General features: G+C 44.5%; 1 protein-coding gene across 12 annotated transcripts in view; it reads left to right on the top strand.

The window, feature by feature from the left end:
- Nucleotides 1-22740, top strand: part of pde3b (phosphodiesterase 3B) — a 442736-nt gene that overhangs the window by 217744 nt on the left and 202252 nt on the right. The window contains exons 1-2 of one of the 12 annotated variants that reach the window (XM_070899930.1): nucleotides 17762-18100; nucleotides 18435-18697. The exons of 10 other annotated variants lie outside the window; for them this stretch is intronic. The gene's annotated coding sequence lies outside the window, so the exon portion shown is untranslated. Of the gene's footprint in view, nucleotides 1-17761; nucleotides 18101-18434; nucleotides 18698-22740 lie in introns of those variants that run through there. One more of the 12 variants, XM_070899931.1, reaches the window with a different exon arrangement.

The following is a 22740-nucleotide window of genomic DNA, read 5'->3' as shown; positions in this document are numbered from 1 at the left end:
TGTAATTAATGTCGCATGGTGATTATTTAAAGAATTATGGCAACAAGGTCAAAATGCAATGGCTGCTTTCACGGCAGTTTTAAGAAAGGAGAAAATAAATTCCGTTTCCTACTTAAAATGACTGGAATTGTGTCCTCTGTGGGACAGAGTTCTTGTTTTCACTTGGAGAAGAAAACTTTGCCACTGGGTTAAATGTGCCTCTTGTTTGTTTGCTGCCAGCATGTGTTTTTTTTCATTTGATCATAAAATCAGCAACAACGGTGGGAAAATTTTCAGAACAGGGAGGGGCTTGTGATTGGCAGTGAAAATATACAACAGTCGGGCACTTATGCTGAATACTGGTGGTAAGCTTTTGCTGTTAACAGACTGAAAATCTGGACTTGAATGTACTTTGGAAACTAAATGTCATTCAACCTAATGAAAGTTTGATACTGTGAAGCATTTTTTATTATCTGTTGTGGTGAAGTCCAGAATGTAACACTGTATGACTTGCCCTCCAGGGTAGCACTGTTGCTGCTTTGGAACAAATTATACTATTTTATACTGTATAACAGTACTGTCCAACTGTGTGCAGTATTTGTTCATTTTTTTGCACGGCCGTAATTGTTTAGGAGCTCCTTCCCCTTTGCAGTTACTGGACAGGCACTTTCTAAAAGTTTCCTTTTGAAATCCAAGTTGATTTGAATTTTTATTCAGAATACACGATATCTTTTTTTGACTACGCTCCTGTGAAGCATCTTGGGACATTGAACTACATTAGAGGCACTATATAAATGTAAGTTGTTTTTGTCGGAAAATATAATGCCAATACATTTCAGTAACTTCAGATTTTTAATTCAGTTGAGACTTTGAAAAGAGAGGAAAGCAGTTAATGTTTTGTCATCATGATGCGCATTATGCTGCAAGACTATTTGCAACTTTGAATTGATCTGTATCATCAATAATGAAAACGAGCAACTGGTCTTGCTGTATGTGCCTCAGTTTTGGCTCAGTGGCAGCACTCTGTCCTCTGAATCAGAAGATCATGGGTTCAAGGGCCATTCCAGAGTCTTTAGCACATAATCTTGACTGACACTTCACTGCAAAACTGAGGGCTAACTGCACTGTCGGAGGTGATGTAAGAAAGTTGGTTTTCTTTTTCTGATATATGCTGAGGAACTAGGTGAATCCTTAATGCCCTCCTTTAACTCCTCACTGAGGAACCTTCTGGGATTTTACCTCCCAGCGTCGGTCTCGTTGAATAATGTCTGAATCGGCTCGCCAAAATATTATAGATTCATAGAAAGACTTGGATTTATATAGTGCATTTCATGACAACCGGACATGGTTAAGGCACAGAAAGAGGCTATTCGGCCCGGCGACCCTGTACCTGCTCTCTACAAGAGCACTTCAGTTAGTCCCACTCCCTCGCCCTTTCCCTGTAGCCCTGCAAATTTTTTTCCTTCAGGTACTTATCCATCATCATCATCATAGGCAGTCCCTCGAAATCGAGGAAGACTTGCTTCTAGTCTAAAAGTGAGTTCTCAGGTGGCTGTACAATCCAATACAGGAATTACAGTCTCTGTCACATGTGGGGCAGACAGTGGTTGAAGGAAAGGGTGGGTGGGATGCCTTGTTTGCTGCTCGCTCCTTCCGCTGTCTGTGCTTGATTTCTGTGTGCTCTTGGCAACGAGACTTGAGGTGCTCAGTGCTCTCCTGGATGCTCTTCCTTCATTTTGAGTGGTCTTGGGCCAGGGATTCCCAGGTGACAGTGGAGATGTTGCACTTTATCAAGGAGGCTTTGAGGGTATCCTTCAAACATTTCCTCTGCCCATCTGAGACTTGCTTACCGTGTTGGAGTTCCAAGTAGAGCGCTTGCTTAGGGAGTCTCATGTTGGGCAGGCGGATAATGTGGCCTGCCCAACGGAGCTGGTCGAGCGTGGTCAGTGCTTCGATGCTGGAGATGTTGGCCTGAGCGAGAACATGGACGTTGGTGTGTCTATCCTCCCAGTGGATTTGCAGGATCTTGCGGAGGTGGCGTTGGTACTTCTCGAGCGCTTTGAGATGTCTGCTGTATATGGTTTATGTCCCTGAGCCATATAGGAGAGTACTTGTCCAACTTCCCTTTGAAAGCCATAATTGAATCCACCTCCACCATCTTTTCAGGCAGTGAATTCAAGATCTTAATCACTTGCTGCGTAAATTTGTTTTCCTTCTTGTCGCCTTTAGTTCTTCCAGTTACCTTAAATCTGTGTCCTCTTGTTCTTGACCCTTCTGCCAATGGGACCAGTTTCTCTCTATCTACTCTGTCCAGACACCTCTTGATTTTGAACACCACTATCAAATCTCCTCTCAACCTTCTCTGCTCTGAGGAGAACAACCCCAGCCTGTCCAGTCTATCCATGTAACTGAAGTCCCTCATCTCTGGAACCATTCTTGTAAATGTTTTCTGCTCCGTCTCGAAGGCCTTCACATTTTCCAAAAGTGCGGTGCCCAGAATTGGACACAATACCCCAGTTGAGGCTGAACCAGTGTTTTATAAAGGTTCATCATAGCTTCCTTGCTTTTGTACACTCGGCCTCTATTTATGAAGCCCAGGATCCAGGATGCTTTTTTAACCGATTTCTCAACCTGCCCTGTCAACTTCAACGATTTGTGCACATATTCCCTCAGGTTTCTTTGTTCTTGCGTCTCTTTTAGAATTGTACCCTTTTGTTTATATTGCCTCCCCTCATTCTTCCTTCCAAAATGTATCACTTCTCACTTTACTGCGTTAAATTTCATCTGCCACGTGTCCGCCCATTCCACCAGCCTGTCTGCGTCTTCTTGAAGTCGATCAATATCCTCCTCACTGTTCACTATCCTTCCAAGTTTTGTGACATCTGCAAATTTTGAAATTGTGCCCTGTACATCCAAGCGTAACTCATTAATATATATCAAGAAAAGCACACAGCCAATTTCGTATCCATGCTGTCACTGTCCCTTTTATCCCATGGTCTTCAAGTTCGTTGGCAAACCTATTATGTGGCACTTTTATCAAACGCCCTTTGGAAATCCATGTGCACCACATCAACCACATTGCCCTCATCAACCCAGTCTGTCACCTCATCAAGTAACTCCCAATCAAATTAGTTAAACCCGATTTGCCTTTAACAAATCCATGGTGGCTTTCCTTAATTAATCCAAACTTGTCCAAGTGACTTTTAATTTTGTCCCTGTTTATCATTTCTAAAAGCTTCCTCATTACTGAGGTTAAACTGACTGGCATGTGGTCGCTGGCTTTATCTCCTTACACCCTTTTTTGAACAAGGGTGTAACATTTGTAATTCTGCACTCCTCTGGTACCAGCCCCGTATCTGAGGAGGATTGGGAGATTATGGCCAGTACCGCCACAATTTCCACCTTTACTTCCCTCAGCATCTGAGGATACATCCCATCTGGTCCTGGTGACTTATCTACTTTAAGTACAGCCAGTACCACCTCCTTATCAATTTTTATCCCATCCAATATCTCACCACCTCCTCTTTCACTATGATTTTGGCAGCATCTTCTTCCTTGGTAAAGATCGATGCAAAGTACTCATTCAGTACCTCAACCATGTCCTCTGCCTCTATGCATAGGTCTCCTAATCGGCCTCACCTGATCTCTTGCGACCCATTTACTATTTATATGCCTACAGAAGACTTTTGGGTTCCCTTTTATGTTGGCTGCCAATCTATTCTCATATGCTCTCTTTGTCCCTCTTATTTCCCTTTTCACTTCCCCTCTGAACTTTCTATATTCAGCCAGGTTCTCACTCTCTCATCTGGTATACCCGCCCTTTTTCTGCTTCATCTTACTCTCTATCTCTTTTGTCATCCAGGGGTCTCTGGCTTTGGTTGCCCTACCTTTCCTCCACGTGGGAATGTATCTCGATTGTAGCCGAACCATCTTCTCTTTAAAGGCAGCCCATTGGTTGATTACAGTTTTGCCTGCCAATCTTTGATTCCATTTTACCCAGACCAGATCCATTCTCAACCCACTAAAATTGACTTTCCTCCAGTTAAGTATTTTTACTCTAGATTGCTCCCAGTCTTTTTCCACAGCTCGTCTAAACCGTATTATGCCGTGATCACTGCTCCAGAAATGTTCCCTTCCTGACACTTGATCGACTTGACCTCCTTCATTCCCCAGAATCAGATCCATCAAGGAGAAACTTGCATTGGAGGTTGTTCAGAGAAGGTTCACCAGGTTGATTGCGGAGATGAGGGGGTTGACTTATGAAAGGTTGAGTAGGTTTGGCCTATACACATTGGAGTTCAGAAGAATGAGAGGTGATCTTATCGAAACATATAAGATAATGAGGGGGCTCGACAAGGTGAATGCAGAGAGGATATTTCCACGTAGGGGAAACTAAAACTAAGGGACATCGACTCAGAATAAGGGGTCGCCCATTTAAAACTGAGATGAGGAGACATTTCTTATCTCGGTTGCAAATTTATGGAATGCTCTGTCCCAGAGAGCTGTGGATGCTGGGTCATTGAATATGTTTTGAGGCGGAGATAGACAGATTTTTGAATGATAAGGGAATAAAGGGTTATGGGGAGCGGGCAGGGAAGTGGAGCTGAGTCCATGATCAGATCAGCCATGATCTTGTTAAATGGCGGAGCAGGCTCGAGGGGCCAGATGGCCTTCTCCTGCTCTTATTTCTCATGTTCTGAATACCCCTTTCCTTGTTGGGCTAGAAATTTACTGATCAAGAAAGTTCTCCTGAAGACACTTCAGAAATTCTTCCCACGCGTTACTCGTTACACTATTACTATCCCAGTCTACATTAGGATGGTTGAAGTCCCTCATTCTCACTACTCTATAGTTCCTATGCTTCTCTGTAATTTCCCTGAAAATTTGCTCCTCTATATCCTTCCCACTAGTTGGCGGTCTATAGAATACATCTAATAGTGTAATGGCACCTCTATTGTTTCTCAACTCTAAACAAATAGATTCTGTCCTTGACCTCTCCAGGTTATCCTATCTCTCCAGCACTGTAATATTCTCCTTAATCACTACTGCCACCCCAACTCCTTTCTTTCCTTTCCTACCTTTCCTGAACACCTTGTATGCAGGAATATTTAGTACCCAATCCTGCCCTTTTTTTGAGCCAGGTCTCCGTTATCGCCACAAAATTCATATTCCCATGCGTCTATTTGCGCATCTTGCTCACCAACCTTATTGACCACACTTCCTGTATTCACACACATGCACTGTAAACCTTACTATTTCTTACTCTGGTGCTATCTGTCTCTCCCAATCATTTGTACACCTTGTTTCTCCTTTCTCCTTAAAGAAAATAGCCAGACCACAAGTTATGCACTAAACACTATTTATTAGTTACAAATCGCAACTTCAAGTTGAATTTGTAGATAAGCATAAATGTAATCAGAGTTACTTAGCTGTTTAATAGCAAATCACCAATGGACAGAGTTACTTAACAAAATCAGTAGCATAGGTTACAACAGCAATTCAGTGTATCACTGTAAATCAGCACTAACGGATGTTGGATATTTTACTGGCACAGAGAAAAATGTCAAGAGCAGTCATTGGACAGAGGAAGGCAGCAAATAATTCTGACTGTCAGCCAACTAATATATACAGGTTGAACACCTCTTATCCAGGACTCCCTTATCTGGCACCACCTCTCGTCCGGCATCATTCTCGGCCGCTGGGTGGCTCATGCACAGACCTTGGTGGCCTGCCGGCACCTCGGGAGCCCGACGGCCTGCCGGCACCTCGGGAGCCCGACGGCCTGCCGACACCTCTGGACACGTGGCCTGCCGACACCTTGGGACACGCAGCCCGCTGGCAACTCTGGCACCGCCAGCACGTCGGGGCCCGACGGCCCGCCGACACCACATTGACTGACTGACAGACAGTCGTTCCAGCCAATCGGCATGCACACTCACTGAAAACACGTGACCTCCTCTTATCCGGAAATATCCCTCATTTGGAACAGGCCAGGTCCCTAGGATTTTGGATAAGGGTGGTTGAACCTGTACTACCAAAGAAGATGGAAATGTTGTGATTTGTTAGATTATTTTACAAGGATCAGATATGGAAACAGTGATGTGGACATCAGTGCAGTGAGAAGACAGATTCAATTATAGCGTTAGGATTGGAGGAGAGGAAAATGTCTGAGATTAGCTGAATTATCTGGAGATTTTGGGATATAGGTAGGTTGCTGACTGGTTTGCTTGGGGTCGTCCAGGATAGGCTCAGCATTAGTACTGGTATGATCAATGGAAGATGAAATTATGCTTAAAAAGTAATTTTCAGCAGAGGGGAGGTTAAGAGTTTTAAATTCACCAAGACTTGACTAGTTTGAATTATTAAGGCTAAAAGAGCAACAAAGACAGTGGATGAATTTAATGAGGTGAGGGAGATATTTTTTAGCGAATGCTAATCAAAGTCTGATGGTTCAGAAGCATGTGCACCTCCTTTGGATGAAATTGGAGTGAAGACTCGGGAGTGGGGGCAGCTATTGGAATTGGAAAGATGAAGGCCATATTATAAAAAGGATATAGAGCCTCTGGAGAGGGTGCAAAGAAGATTTACAGGGATGATACCAGAAATGCAGGGATACCTATCAGGAAAGAATGAACCAGCTGAGTCTCTTTGCTCTTAAAAAGAGAAGGCTGAAGGGTGACCTAATAGAGGTCTTTAAAATTATGAAAGGTTTTGATCAAGTAGATACAGAGAGTGTTTCCATTTGTGGGGACGAACATAACTAGAGCCCATCAATATAAGATGGTCATCAAGAAATTAAGGAGGGAATTCAGATATAACTTCTTTACCCAGAAAGTGATGAGAATGTGAAACTCAGTGCCACAGGGATTGGTTGAAGCGAGTAGTATAGATGCATTTAAGGGTGGTTCGATAAGCCTATGAGGGAGAAGGGTATAGAGGGTTATGTTGATAGAGTTAGATGAGGAAAGATGGGAGGAGACTTGTGGAGCAGAAATGGCCGCATGTACTTGGGCCGAATGGTCGGTTTCTGTGCTGTATAACCTATGTAATCCTACGAGTTGGGTGAAATCTGGATTTCAGTGAGAAAAAGAAGTTAGGGTGGATTAACTGTAGATGCCAGAATCAAAATTTGAGTAAATGCTGTCAATGAAGCAGAGGGGCAGTTTAAGGTAGAACTGACAGCTATGGTGGTCACATCTCATTGCAAATTTTTATGTTGTCCATTATGTTAATAAGAGAAGAAAAAATGACCATTGTAACGTATTGGGGCTGGCTTATAGTTGCCATCCCAGACATCGATGTGCAATGAAGAGATCCATCAGGTTCCGAAGTGGCATTGCAGTAATGCTGGAATTTCTAACTGCTAATTTACAACTAGTCAGAGTGGTACCAATCGGTTCAGCTCCCCTAAGATTAGGTTAAATGGACTTGTTAATTTGATATGTGTTTGACTGTGGTGCCCATCAATAGCAGCTCTCTCCCAAATGTTTCAAGCACAGACGGAGCAAAAGTGGAGAGGGAAGAACAGTAGGGAAAAAATCTGGATGAAGAGCCGAGGAAACATAAGGATGGGTATGGGGGCAGAAGAAAAAGTCAATTTGAAGATTCTGTTCGAAAGTGAGATGCAAATCGGACAGGGAGAAGCAAAAATTAAAAATGATTTGGTAACTATCCGAGGACACAAAAACATCCTTTGGGATTCACCAGTGTCTATGAAAGACTGGGCCAGGAGATGGGAGAGGGTTTGTATTCTGATTATTCTCAATTGGAAAATATACACCATTTTTGGGAAGCTAAATTCTTTAATTGGGCCTTGAAAATGCAATGTATTTACAGTCTTACTCTATTCCAGCTTCTGCTATCTCTGGGAACCAATATTAGTTTCTTTTCAGGATTACAATATTTAAGACCTGCACAAGCGTGTTACAGAGGAACTTTTACAAATAGCGTGGTCAAGAAGCTTACGATATTTATGTACATCAAAATAATTGCAACACCATAAACATTATTTATAAGGCTTGGTTTAACAATTTTACTTAATTGGTGGGCTCCACTGAGTACAGATTTGGACGGAATAATCAAAATGCTGTTGCTTGATTTTAAAAAAAATTATATAGTAAGATTTTAAAAAACACTGGCTGCCGTTATCAAATAAATCAGTAAATAAGGTTATTTAATTCTGTTTGAATGGAACATTGCAGTTTAGAGTGGCTGTGTGTGGAGTAGAGTTGAGGTTATATATTTATGGACAATATGTAAACTTTTTCCAATATCTAACTTTGATTCACTGACATCATGCATTATTTTCAGGTCATTGTGTTCTGCCGCGTATGATGATTTTTTCTGCCTTGTGCCTCTCAAAGTTTTACAAATAATTTCCATTGTAATGTTCAGCATGAGGCTTTTGATGCTTTACATAGTTAAAGAATAGCTGGATGGCGAGCTGAATATTGCAATGATGCTGCCAGTGACTAGCTGCTAAAAATAATCTGTGCATTAGTTAATTAAGGTCTTGATCACAGAAACCAGTCTCCAGCCAATTAGATTCACTTCACATGATATGAAATGACTGAGCGCACCGGATACAGCAACGGTTATGGGCCCCGACAACATCTCGGCTATCGTGATTAAGACATGTGCTTCAGAACTAGCCGTGCCTCTAGCAAAGCTGTTCGAATACAGCTACAACACTGGCAGCTAACCGACAATGTGGAAAACTGCCCAGGTATGTCCTGTCCACAAAAAGCAGGACAAATCTAATCCAGCAAATTACCACCCCATCAGTCGACTCTCAATCATCAGCAAAGTGATGGAAGATGTCATCAACAGGGCTATCAAGCGGCACTTACTCGCTAATAGCCTGCTCACCAATGCCCATTTTAGGTTCCGCCAGGACCCCTCGGCTCCAGACCTCATTATAGCCTTGGCCCAAACATGGACAAAAGAACTGATGAGGCGGGGTAAGAGTGACTGCCCTTGACCTCAAGGCAGCATTTGACCAAGTGTGGCATTTAAGGAGCCGTAGTAAAATTGAAGCCAATGGGAATTGGAGGGGGTGGGGGGGCGGGGGCGGGCAGGGAAACTCTTCACTGGCTGGAGTTATACCAAGCATAAAGGAAGGTGGTTGTTGGAGGTCAATTATCTCAGCCCCATGACATCGCTGCAGGAGTTCCTCAGGACAGTGTCCTCGGCCCAACCATCTTCAGCTGCTTGATCAATGACCTTCCCTTCATCATAAAGAAAGAAGGAAAGACTTGCATTTATATAGCGCCTTTCACGACCACCGGATGTCTCAAAGTGCTTTGCAGCCAATGAAGTATTTTTGAAGTGTAGTCATGTATAATGTGGGAAACGTGGCAGCCAATTTGCGCAGAGCGAACCTCCACAAATAGCAATGTGATAACCAGATAAGGTCAGAGTGGGGATGTTCATTGATGATTGCACAGTGTTCAGTTCTATTCACAACTCCGAAGAAATTGAAGCAGTCCATGCTCATGTGCAGCAAGACCTGGACTACATTCGGGCTTGGGCCATTATGTGGCAAGTAACATACGTGCCACACAAGTGTCAAGCAACGATCATCTCCAACAAGCGAGATTCTAACTATCTCCCCATGATATTCAATGGCATTACCATCGCCGAATCCCCCATCAACATCCTGGGCGTCACCATTGACAAGAAACTTAACTGGACCAGCCACATAAATACTGTGGCAACGAAAGCGGGTCAGAGGCTGGGAATTCTGCGGCGAATGTCTCCCCTCCTGACTCCCCAAAGTATTTACACCATTTACAGGGCACAATTCAGGATTGTGATGGAATACTCTCTACTTGCCTGGATGAGTGCAGCTCCAACAACACTCAAGAAGCTCGACACCATCCAGGACAAAGCAGCCCGCTTAATTAGCACCCCATTTACCACCTTCAAAATACTCCCTGCACCACCGGCTTGCCGTAGCTGCAGTGTGTACCATCTGCAAGGTGTACTGCAGCAACTCGCCATGGCTTCTTCGGCAACACCTCCCAAACCCGCGACCTCTACCACCGAGAAGAACAAGGGCAGCAAGCGCATGGGAACACCATGACCTACAAGTTCCTCTACAAGTCTCACACCATCCTGAATTGGAAATATATCACCGTTCCTTCATCGTCACTGGGTAAAATCCTGGAACTCCCTCCCTAACAGCACTATGGGAGCACCTTCACCACACGGACTGCTGAGATTCAAGAAGACAGCTCGACACCACCTTCTCGAGGGCAATTAGGGATGGGCAATAAATGCTGGACTTACGAGCGACGCCCACATCCCAAAATGAATTATTTTTTTCCAGTTCCCCACCTAAACTTTTAAAGTAACTATTAAATTATGTTCTGCATATTCAACTTAAGGATGCGCTGAATGAGGGGAAGGATCTTTCAGCCCATCTTCCATCGATGGAGATTTGTTTTTGCCAACTTTGCTCCTGGAGTTAATTAGCTGACCTGCCTTCTGGTACTGAAAGGAGGGGTTGTGCAAGAGAGTTTCTCGTGAGATGAGTGTTAAATATTTGTTGGACCTCATTTTATTCAGCGTAACTGCAGCTGCTCTTACCGTTTTTGAAGTGAAAGCAGTTAGATCTCGGGATTTACGTTTTCAATTGTTAGTGTATAAACATCTAATCATTTAACTGTATGCCAGACACTGGTGCACACCTGTCGCTTCACATCTTTCAAAGGTGTTCTACCTAGATGTGTGGCCTCAAAAGCAGTACTACATTAACAACAACATGTGGCTTTGATATTAATGTTTAGCTCGAGAAAATTACAGCTCATCCAGAACAGGATTTCAGGCAAGCATATTTTAGTGCTTTATTTGCAGAATTATCTAATTTATGTGTTAGAGATATTAGTAGCAGCTATACATACTCAACCAAAATGAAGAAAGAAAATGACTGGACAAATCAGTGTGCACAAATTATCTGAACAACTTGATTAATGTGTATTGTGATATCTGCTAGTGAATGGTAGATGTGAAAAAAATTGAGGGACTTCATTGCTTTATATTATGCTACTCATTCTTATTGGCAAACAGGATATTTGATTGGTAATTTAACAGATAAATCATTGCTTGATGCTTATGTGATGCTTTGGAGATATGACGCTTTCGGCCTTTTATATCCCTCATTCCTTTCGCCCCACCATTGGTCGCCATGACTTTAGCTATCCAGGCTCTTAAGGCCTGCAATTCCCTCCCTAAACCTCTCCACCTTTCCTCCTCTCTCTCCTGTTGCTCCTTAAAACCTAACACTTTGACAAAGCTTTTAATCACCCATCCTAATATTGCCGCCTTTGGCTTTGTGTCCATTGTTGCCTGATTACAACCATGTGAAGTACCTTGGGACCACTTACTACGTTAAACAAGCTATATTCAGTCCTCCTTAAATCCCACTTTCTGAGCAAGCTTTTGGTCATCTGTCCGAATATCTCTCTTGGATTGGTGTCCATTTTTTGATTATGCCTCTGCACAGAAGTTTGGGACATCTTCTTATGTTAAAGGAGTTATGCAAATGCCACAGGGATCGGTGGTGGGGCCTCAACTATTTACAATCTATATTAATGACTCGGATGAAGGGTCCAAGTGCAATGTAGTCTAATTTGCTGATGAAAAGATAGGTGGGAATGCAAGTTGTGAAGAGGACATACATAATCTGCAAAGGGATATAGACAGGTTGAGTGAGTGGGCAAAAATTTGACAGATGGAGTATAATGTGGCAAATGTGGGTTTATCCACTTTGCTGGGAAGAATTTAAAAAAAATTATTATTTAAATGGAGAGTACAAAATGCTGCGGTACAGATGGATCTAGGGGTCCTTGTTCATGAAACACAAAAAGTTAGCATGCAGGTACAGCAAGTAATTAGGAAGGCAAATGGAATGTTAGCCTTTATTTCAAGGTGGATAGAGTATAAAAGTAGTCTTGTTACAACTGCACATGATGGTGAGACCACACCTGGAGTACTGCATACAGTTTTGGTCTCCTTATTTAAGGAGAGATATACTTGCATTGGAGGCAGTTCAGAGAAGGTTCATGAGGTTGATTCCTGAGATGTGCAGCAGTACAGCGGGACCTGGGGGTACTTGTGCATGAAACACAAAAGGATAGTATGCAGGTACAGCAAGTGATCAGGAAGGCCAATGGTATCTTGGCCTTTATTGCAAAGGGGATGGAGTATAAAAGCAGGGAAGTCTTGCTACAGCTATATAAGGTATTGTGAGGCCACACCTGGAATACTGCATGCAGTTTTGGTTTCCATATTTACGAAAGGATATACTTGCATTGGAGGCAGTTCAGAGAAGGTTGATTCCGGGGATGAGGGGGTTGACTTATGAGGAAAGGTTGAGTAGGTTGGGCCTCTACTCATTGGAGTTCAGAAGAATGAGAGGTGATCTTATTGACAAGTACAAGATTTTGAGGGGGCTTGATAAGGTGCATGCAGATTGGATGTTTCCACTGATGGGGAAGACTAGAACTAGAGGGCATGATCTTAGAATAAATGGCCACCTATTTTAAACCAAGATGAGAAGTTTCTTCTGAGGGTTGTAAATCTGTGGAATTCGCTGCCTCAGAGCTGTGGAAGCTGGGACATTGAATAAATTTAAGACTAATAGACAGTTTCTTAAACGATAAGGGGTTATGGGGAGCGGGCGGGGAAGTGGAGTTGAGCCTATGATCAGATCAGCCATGATCTTATTGAATGGCGGAGCTGGCTCGAGGGGCTGTTCCTATTTCTTCTGTTCTTATGAAAGGGTTGTCTTATGAAGAAAGGTTGAGCAGATTGGGCCTATACTCATTGTAGTTCAGAAGAATGAGAGGTGATCTTATTGACAAGTACAAGATTTTGAGGGGACTTGACAGGGTAGATGCAGAGAGGATGTTTCCCCTCATGGGGGAATCTAGAACTCGGGGGCATAGTTTCAGAATTGGGATTGTCCATTTAAAACAGAAATGAAGAGGAATTTCTCATCTCAGATGGTCGTGAATCTTTGCAATTCTCTACCCCAGAGAGCTGTGGAGGCTGGGCCACTGAATATATTTAAGGTAGAGATAGACAGATTTTTCAAAGATAGGGGAGTCAAGGGTTATGGGCAGTAAAGTGGAGTTGAGGTGAAGATCAGATCAGCCATTATCTTATTGAATGGCCGGAGCAGGCTCGACAGACCAAATGACCTATTCCTACTCCTACTTCTTCTTATATTCTTGTGTAAGCTCCCTTTCCTTTCCAAAGTCCTTGAACATGCAGTCGCCTCCCAAATCCGTGCCCACCTTTCCCGCAACTCCATGTTTGAAGCCCTCGAATCAGGTTTTCGTTCCTGTTACATCACTAAAACTGCTCATCAAAGTCACAAATAATATCCTATGTGACTGGGAGGTACACTTTCCCTCCTCATCCTTCTGGACCACTCTGCAGCCTTTGACACAGTTGACCACACCATCCTCCTCCAGCATATCTCTTCCCTCGTCTAGCTGGGTGGGACTGTCCTATCTATCTATCCAGTCGTAGTTAGAGATTCAACTGCAGTGGAGTTCCCCAAGGATCTATCCTCGGCCTCCTCCTATTTCGCACTTGCATGCTGCCTCTGGGTGACATAATCTGAAAACACAAAGTTCGGTTGCACTTGTATGCTGATGACACGCAACTCTACCTTAGCACCACCTCTCTCAACTCCTCCACTGTCTCTGATTTTGCTTTGCTAGTTGTCTGTCATCCAGTACTGGATGAGCAATAATTTCCTCCAACTAAATATTTGAAAGACCGAAGCCATTGTCTTTAATCCCCGCCACAAACTCCGTTCCCTGGCCACTAACTCCATCCCTCTCCCTGGCTACTGAGGCTGAACCAGACAGTTAGTAACCTCTACGTCCTATATTCTGCTGGTGGGAGAGTCTCGGACAAGGGGACATAACCTTAAAGTCAGAGCCAGGCCACTCGGAAGAGAAATTAGGAAGCACTTCTTCCGTAAAGGGTGGTGGAAGTGTGGAACTCCTTCCCACAAAAAGCTTAATTAATAATTTTAAATCTGAGATCGCTAGATCTTTGCTTGCCAAAGGTATAAAGGGGTATAGAGCCAAGACTGGTTGGTCGAGTTAGGGTACAGAATAACGATGATCTCATTGAATGGCAGAACAGTCTTGAAGAGCTGAAATTGGCCACTCCTGTTTCTATATTTCTATTTGGTCCTGAACTGAGCTTCTGACACCTCATTCTCTCATCAACAACAATAACTTGCATTTATGTAGCGGCTTTAATGTAATAAAATGCCCCAAGGTGCTTCACAGGAAGGTTTTAGAGCATTTTAAAGGAAGAGAAAGTGGTTCAGAGGTGGAAAGGTTTTGTGGGGGTGGGGCGGGAGGGGGGAATTCCAGAGCGAAGAGCCTTTGGGGGACTCCAGAGGTAACGTTGCGGGAGTGGGAAGAGAAGCCATTGCAGGTGATTCTCTGGTTCTGATTGGATAGATGAATGGAACCATGTGAGGGCAATCCCTCCCAGCTGGAGGAAGATGTTGTGGTCAACTGTATCAAAGGCTGCAGACAGGTCTAGAAGAATGAGGTGGGATAGTTTACCATGGTTACAGTCACATGGGATGTGATTTACAACTGTTATAAGGGCAGTTTGAGTACTGTGGCAGGGGCAGAAACCTGATTGGAGGGATTCAAACATGGAGTTGCTGGAAAGATGGGCACAGATTTGGAAGGCGACAACATGTTGAAGGAATTTGGAGAGGAAAAGGAGGTTAGAGATTGGGCGATAATTTTCAAGGACGTAGGGGTCAAGGCTGGGTTTTTTCAGGAGAGTGGTGATGACGGCAGATTTGAAGGGGGGGGGAAAGTTGCCGAGGAGAGGGAACCATTAACAGCATGAGCTAATATGGCGGCAGGGAAGTTGGGTAGCCAGCAATTTGGTGGTTCTATGATTGAGAGAGCAGGCGGTGGGTCTTGTGGACAAGCTGAGCTCGGAGAGGACATGAGTGGGGGTAGAATTGTTAATACGGATTGTTTTTCCCTCAATCTGTTTCAGCGAATACACTGACACACTGACACCTTGCTGCCTTTTCTGTAAAAGACCTTTATTGAAGATTCTCCGGCCGGGACTTGTCAAGACAAAGGAACACTCTCAATCAGAGTCTGTCTACCTTCCTCTGGACAAGCCTCTTTTCAGCGCGACACAACAACAGTTATACATTTTCAAAACAGAACACATTTGATTAGCACTTGGTCTATCCAATCCCTTTCTGCCTCCCCCCCCCCCCCCCCCCCCTCCCGAGTACGTCCAATGACAGGCAAGAAAGTCTCCCAATTATGACTGGTGTCAGGGTCAGGTTAGTTATAGCTTCGCTACACTGTCTTCCCTTATCGGTGAAGAACCCAATTAGTTTCCCTTCCTCCTTATCAGTAAAAGCCATTACTTTTCCCTTCCTATCTAGGATTGCTTTCTTTCTTTGTGCCGCCTTGCGTCTTTCTCATGACCCGTGTTTAACCTCAACTTCAACTCTTGGTAACCCCTTTTTTTTCTGTCGATTCTGCAGTTGTCTGCATCTTGACATTTCTTGAGCTATTTTCCCATGATTCCCTATTTCCATCTCTCTGCCACATTTACAATCCTTCTGTATCCATTCTCAGAATAGAAACTAAAGAAAGATGCCTGTTCATCTAGGGCTAGGGCAGTGGGGAACCAGGTGGGCTTAGGGGAAGGGAGGAAAGCGACAGAACAGATGGTCTCAATCTTCGTGAGAAATAAGTCCATGAGCTCCTTACAGTTGTTGGAAGTGAGGATTGGGAAGGGGAGAGGGTTTAAGAAGACCCATCGCCAAGACTGCCTATTTCCACCTCAGTAACATTGCTTGTTGCCACCCCTGCCTCAGCTCCTCTGCTGCTGAAACCCTCATCCTTTGATACCTCTAGACTCAACTATTCTAATGCTCTCCTGACCACTCTCCAACCTTACACCCGCCCTAAAGGTGAGCTCATCCAAAACTTTGCTTGCTTGATTGACCGAATGGTCGTCTCCTGTGCTGTAGTATTCTATGATTCTATAATTCTATCCTAACTCACACCAGGTCCTGTTCACCCATCACCCCAGTGCTCGCTGACATGGCATTGTCTCTTGGTCCAGCAACACCTCAATTTTAAAATTTTCATCCTTGTTTTCAAATCCCTCCATGGCCTAGCCCCTCGCTATCTCTCTCACCTCCTCCAGCCGTACAAAACTCTCAGATCTCTGTGCTCCTCCAATTCTGGCCTTTTGCACATCCCTGATTCTCTTCCCTTCAGTATTGGTGTCCATACCTTCACCTGAGTAAGCTCCAAGCTCTGGAATTCCCAATCTAAACCTCTCCACTTCTCTTTCCTGCTTTATGACACTCCTTAAAACCTACTTCTTCGACTATCTGTCCTAATATCTTTGTGGCTTATTGTCAAATTTTGTTTGACAATGCTCCTGTGAAGTGCATTGGAATGTTTTACTACCTTAAAGGTGCTGTATAAATGCATGTTGTTGTTTATATCCTGATTCTAATCTACACACATTCATTTCCAGCAACAGTTGCTAGGCAGTGATGAGGAAAGAAAGTCGTGGCTGGTGCTCTGTTGAGAATAGGATTGGTCTTGGCTTTAATGCTCTGCCATGGTCAGAAGTGTGTTCAGGCACTCTATTGGTATGGACATGAAGATTGGCCACTTGCGCACCAAAAAAATAGATTTGTGACTGGATGTTGACTACATTTCCAAGTGAAATGTGAAGTTTAGAAATTTAAAATAAATAAAAACTTTTTTGCTGCAGGAGTTCTGCTACGAAGGTGATTATGATAAAGGCTGTATAAAAAGTTGTATTTGTTGAAAGGATTCATTTAAAGTTATTAGTTTGGTACAATGCAGTACAGTATTGAATGGTAAATATAATTCTGGGCTCATTCATTTTGCATGTTTTTCTGCTAGCACAGATAACGTGAAAACAACCCTCATTGACGTAATTGGGCCTGATAACGTCTTTGAATTCAGCAATTGACGTTGCATTGTGGTTTCAGTGGTCTTGCTGTGTTGTGCAGGAGTTTTAGATAGATCAGGAGAAAAGTGTCCTTTTCACCCAGAAATCCCCCTCGTGGATTTTAACTGGCCAAATTAAAAAAGGATTAATCTTTATATATTTAAAAACAGGTATTTGCTGAAAATTGTAAAAATAAAAAAGCATTTTATATTAGTCAGCCTTTGTGTTTGGTTTTTGACTGGAATTTAGCTGTGTAACTTTACTTGAAAGAAACTAGATCTGATGCACATTCTATTTTTGCTCTTTACTGCCATCAATTGGCAATTAAAAAAATAGGTTATCTTATTTATAGCTTACAGACAATATGGTAGCTACTTTATCGTAATGATTGCAATTTTTCAGTAGGTCTCCTAAAATAACTAGAATTATTTTTAGTTTAAAACATTGTCGTTATAAACTGAATTGATCTCCCGTTGCTTGGCAAACAGAGAAGAGGGAGAGAGAAGGCGGGAGAGTCAGTGGAGGGGAGAGCAGGAAGGGACAAGGTAGAGGGATGGAGAACGAGGATAGTTGTTTCGGGGGCGGGGGGGGGGGAAGGGAATGGGGCAATGATTGAGACGAGGGGGAGGGCATAGGGTGCAAAGGTGAGAAACTACCTCGGCACTGGTAAAATCTTAGTGGGGGCGGGCAGGGGTGTTGTGTGGTGTGAAGCAGAAGTCAACAAATTATCTAAGTGTGCGCCGAAGAGAATGGGATTTCTGCGGAAGCTCTCAAAGCTGTGGCTGGTCCAGGCTGATAAACTTTCTGAGCAAATGGTGTCACTGATGAATCCAATAGAGAAACTTCTTTACCCAGAGAGTGGTGAAAATGTGGAACTGACCACCACAAGGAGTAGTTGAGGTGAATAGCATAAAAGTGATGAGGGGAAATAAGATAAGTGTATGAGGGAGAAACAAATGGAAGATTATGCTGATGTAGAGGAGAAGGAGGAGGCTTGAGTGGAGCATAAACACCCGTTCGGCCGAATGCCCTGTTTCTGTGCTGCTATTCTATGTAATTCTGTGAATGGGGTGACACGGGAGCCCATTTTTCTACATTCAAGGTGATTATATGTATGCAAGTTGTTATTGCAACCAATATACTAAATGAAACGGGAACAAAATTCAGTTCTCCTGGTACAGCATTGGGGTTGAGTGAAGGGCTGTTGCTTAAATACTGCCATGCAGCTTAGCATTGCTGTTTGTGTGGTTTTAGTCCACTCTTGCCCCATTGCTATTTTAATGAGCTGCAACTTGCTTTATCTGATGCGACCCCTTTGAGGTTATTTTATTACCTACCTTAATATAAAAACGAACATGAAATGATGGGTGAAATAAATTCTGAACTCTGTTTTGAACAATTTAATTGGTGGTTCTTTTACTTCTATTGGTATTCAGGATTGGTTATTTTCTTCAGTTGTTAATATCTGATTGGTAGTTTTCCAGCCGCTTTCCTCGATTTTGAGCTCCACGTTCTCTACCAACAAAGTTCTGCTTTACTTTGAGCCATGCAACTAAGTTTGACAACTGGTGGTGATGCAAGAGAGTGATGGATAAATGTCAGGAAGTGCACACATGCTGTTTTTAATGGATAGAAAAATATCGACATGTAGACAGATGAGATGCATTCCTGAATACTTAATTAAGCCTCAATAAATAAGGTAATGTCAAAATTCATTTTGAAAACTCATTGTTAATGCATTTGATTTCAGTCATTTAGAAATGAAAGTAAATCCTTTCCTATTTCAGAATGTTTCTGTTCAAGATTCCCCCCTATGGTTAGTGCCTAAATGCACCACCTAGTGTGATAGTTGGAGCACAGGGTCCCAGAAATTGAGCCTTGATTGTGAAAGGTTTTGTGACTTTGGGCCCAAGTTTCGGGCCGCGCCGACCTGGACGCCCGTTTTTCGCGCCAAAAAGTGTGCCTAAAAAAAAAACTTAGCTATTGTCTGGCTCCCTGCAGGTCCTCTGGAGCTGGGCGCTGCGCAGCATGAGCTGTAGGGGGCGGAGCCAGGTCCCTGTGCTGAAAACAGTGCCGGGACCTCTGCACATGCGCGCGCATGTGCAGTCGCTCTCGGCTCCCAAAACTGTGGGAGGGGCCCGAAGCACGCAGCCCCGAGCCCTGGCCGAATGGCCTCACTGGGGCTGCCTGAATAAGGCTCCCGCCCCCCGACCCGACCTCTGCTCTCTCTCTCTCTCCCCCCTCCCCCCACCGACTGTCTGTCTGTGTCTCTCTCCTCCTCCTCCCCCCCCCCCCCCCCCCCACCCCCCGGGACCTCCGCGACCCCCCCCCCCCCCCCCCGGGACCCGACGCCACCTACCTGAAAATCTAGCCCGAGGTCTTGGGGCCCGGCCGTTCAGCCTCCTTCTCTCCCTCCTCTCTCCTTCCCTCCTCTCTCCTTCCCTCCTCTCTCCTTCCCTCCTCTCTCCTTCCCTCCTCTCTCCTTCCCTCCTCTCTCCTTCCCTCCTCTCTCCTTCCCTCCCTCCCTCCTCTCTCCTTCCCCTCCCTCCCTCCTCTCTCCTTCCCTCTCTTCTTCCCTCCCTCCCTCCTCTCTCCTTCCCTCCCTCCCCCCTTCCTCCCTTCCTCCTCTCTCCTTCCCTTCCTCCCTTCTCCTTCCCTCTCTCCCTCCTCTCTCCTTCCCTTCCTCCCTCCCTCCTCTCTCCTTCCCTTCCTCCCTCCCTCCTCTCTCTCTTCCTTCCCCCCATCCCCCTTCTCCCCCATCCCCCTTCTCCCCCATCCCCCTTCTCCCCCCATCCCCCTTCTCACCCTTCTCACCCCATCCCCCCTTCTCACCCCATCCCCCCTTCTCACCCCATCCCCCCTTCTCACCCCATCCCCCCTTCTCCCCCCATCCCCCTTCTCCCCCATCCCCCTTCTCACCCCATCCCCCTTCTCACCCTTCTCACCCCATCCCCCCTTCTCACCCCATCCCCCCTTCTCACCCCATCCCCCCTTCTCACCCCATCCCCCCTTCTCACCCCATCCCCCCTTCTCACCCCATCCCCCCTTCTCACCCCATCCCCCCTTCTCACCCCATCCCCCTTCTCACCCCATCCCCCTACTCTCCCCCCCACCCCCTTCTCTCCCCCCCACCCCCTTCTCTCCCCCCCACCCCCTTCTCTCCCCCCACCCCCTTCTCTCCCCCCCCACCCCCTTCTCTCCCCCCCCACCCCCTTCTCTCCCCCCCACCCCCTTCTCTCCCCCCCACCCCCTTCTCTCCCCCCCCCACCCCCTTCTCTCCCCCCCCACCCCTTCTCTCCCCCCCCACCCCTTCTCTCCCCCCCCCACCCCCTTCTCTCCCCCCCACCCCCTTCTCTCCCCCCCACCCCCTTCTCTCCCCCCCACCCCCTTCTCTCCCCCCCACCCCCTTCTCTCACCCCCACCCCCTTCTCTCCCCCCCACCCCTTTCTCTCCCCCCCACCCCCTTCTCTCCCCCCCACCACCTTCTCTTCCCCCCCACCCCCTTCTCTTCCCCCCCACCCCCTTCTCTTCCCCCCCACCCCCTTCTCTCCCCCCCCACCCCCTTCTCTTCCCCCCCCCCACCCCCTTCTCTCCCCCCCCCCCACCCCCTTCTCTCCCCCCCCACCCCCTTCTCTCGCTGTCAGAAACACACACACTGACAGACAGAGAGTGAGAGACACACACAGACAAGCAGATAGAGACAGAGACACAGTGGGGTGGGGGGGTCCGTCCCAGCACGCTGTTGGAGGACTCCCGGTGCTGCAGTCGGTAAGTAGAAAATGTTTTATTTATTGATTTAAATTTTTTTTTTAATTAATTTTTTTTGATTGATTTATTGGTTGATTTATTGATGTATTTATCATTTATTATTGATGATGGCTCTTTATTTGTCAAACTGAAGTGTTTAATGTTTGTCAAGTTCCCTTTAAACCCCCCCCCCCCCACCCCCATTCCCGACGCCTAATTTGTAACCTACGCCTGATTTTCTAAAGTGTAGACAAGGTTTTTTCGAATGTACAAAAATCTTCACTTACTCTATGCTAAGTTAGTTTGGAGTAAGTTTTCACTGCCTAACTTTGAAAACAGGCGTAAATGGCCGGACACACCCACTTTTGACAAAAAAATTCTGTTCCAAAGTGAAACTGTTCTAACTGACTAGAACTGGAGCAAACTAAATGCCGAGAATTCAAATTTCTAAGATACTCCATTCTAAACCAGTTGCTCCAAAAAAACAGGAGCAACTCGGGCCGAAACTTGGCCTCTATAGATGGGGTGGCAATTAGAGTGCAACAATTGACCTTCAGCACTCCTGAGCGAGAGAGCTGGAAACAATTGCGCTCCCTGTGTCTCCTTGGTGGAAAAGTGTAAATGTATGAATAGGATCTTGTTTATTTCTGATAAACACGAGATCAGATTCGCTGTCCAGGCATGAAGGGATGGCTTTTGGGTCAAGTATCAGGCGGCGAGCTGTTGATGCCTGCCTCAATGTTCCTGCATGTCAAAACCTTTGAGAAAAGGATGATAACTGGCATTTTTAAAAATCATGTGCATTCTTCAGAGAGTAAATGCAGGTCACCAAGTGAGGGAATCAGATGGCTCATACTGCTTTAGGCGCCAGTAACAGAAATTGTTCAAATTGCATCAACTGATACAACAAATGGGAAAAAAAAACTATTGCTTTTACATGCAACAGACTGCAAATACCCATTTGCAGCTTTCTTGTAAATGTATTTACCAGTCGCAATTATGTGTTCTTGATGGAGGATTCTGTTGGCTTCGCTGACCTCATCTGTATTTGCATTTGGTCATTTTAATTGTTTTGCATTTGGTTTCATTCACAATTTTAAATATTAAGAAAATCAAATTTTCTGTCATTACATTATCAACAAACATGAAAGGCACAGGAACTTAAATAAATGGTTGCATCTTTACTATCTTGAACTGAATTATCTTGATTCTTTGAAGTGAATTATAATGTTACTTAAGAACGATGAACGTGCAATATAGGTTTTATGAACTATTTAATTCCACAATGAAAATCAGCAATTGTTTGCTTGAGCTACATGCTATTTGCATCTCAGGAAATGTACATGCTGTGGTATTATGCAATTTTCATACAGTGTGGCCACCAAGAGACTTACTGCTCTGCAACTGCTGGGAATTGATCTTCTCTTGTAGAGAATTGCTGTTGCAGATATTAAACCAATCAATCTGCAATTTTAATGACGTGTGTTTTACATATCACAAGGATTTATCCTGTATATGGTTTAGATGCAGAATCATGTGCAGTATTTGGGACCAACAAACACTTGCTTCCTGTAATAAGAGGCAAACCCACACAGAAGTCACCAACCAGTTTATTATTAATTATTTCAATCTCCATATCTGTGGTTTACAGTACAAAAGTTATTTGTTAAAAGAAGTAATGCAAATGGTTCCGGTTTCTGTCGTGGGCCTGTTATTAAAATATTTGAGTTGATTTGTATTTCTTGTGTTTCAGAAAAGATCAATTCGATGGTTAAAATGATTTCTTTCAATGTTGCTCAAATTAAAGAAAACAATGCTTTCTTGAGGTATTCTGTACATCTCGTGGTCTTGTTTACCTTGAAATCTGCAGCTTCCGAAGTTCTAGCTTGATGAGCAACTATTAGTCACACACTAATGAGACTTTCATTGCTCAGGTAGTTCTGCTGAACAGTTTAGTCTGATGCCCAAATGACGTGCTTATATTTTCACTATTTA

Source organism: Pristiophorus japonicus, chromosome 14 (genome assembly GCF_044704955.1).
Source record: "Pristiophorus japonicus isolate sPriJap1 chromosome 14, sPriJap1.hap1, whole genome shotgun sequence".
NCBI lineage: Eukaryota > Metazoa > Chordata > Chondrichthyes > Pristiophoridae > Pristiophorus > Pristiophorus japonicus.
Note: the sequence above shows the minus strand (reverse complement) of the source record. Positions and strands in the feature narration are given on the sequence as shown.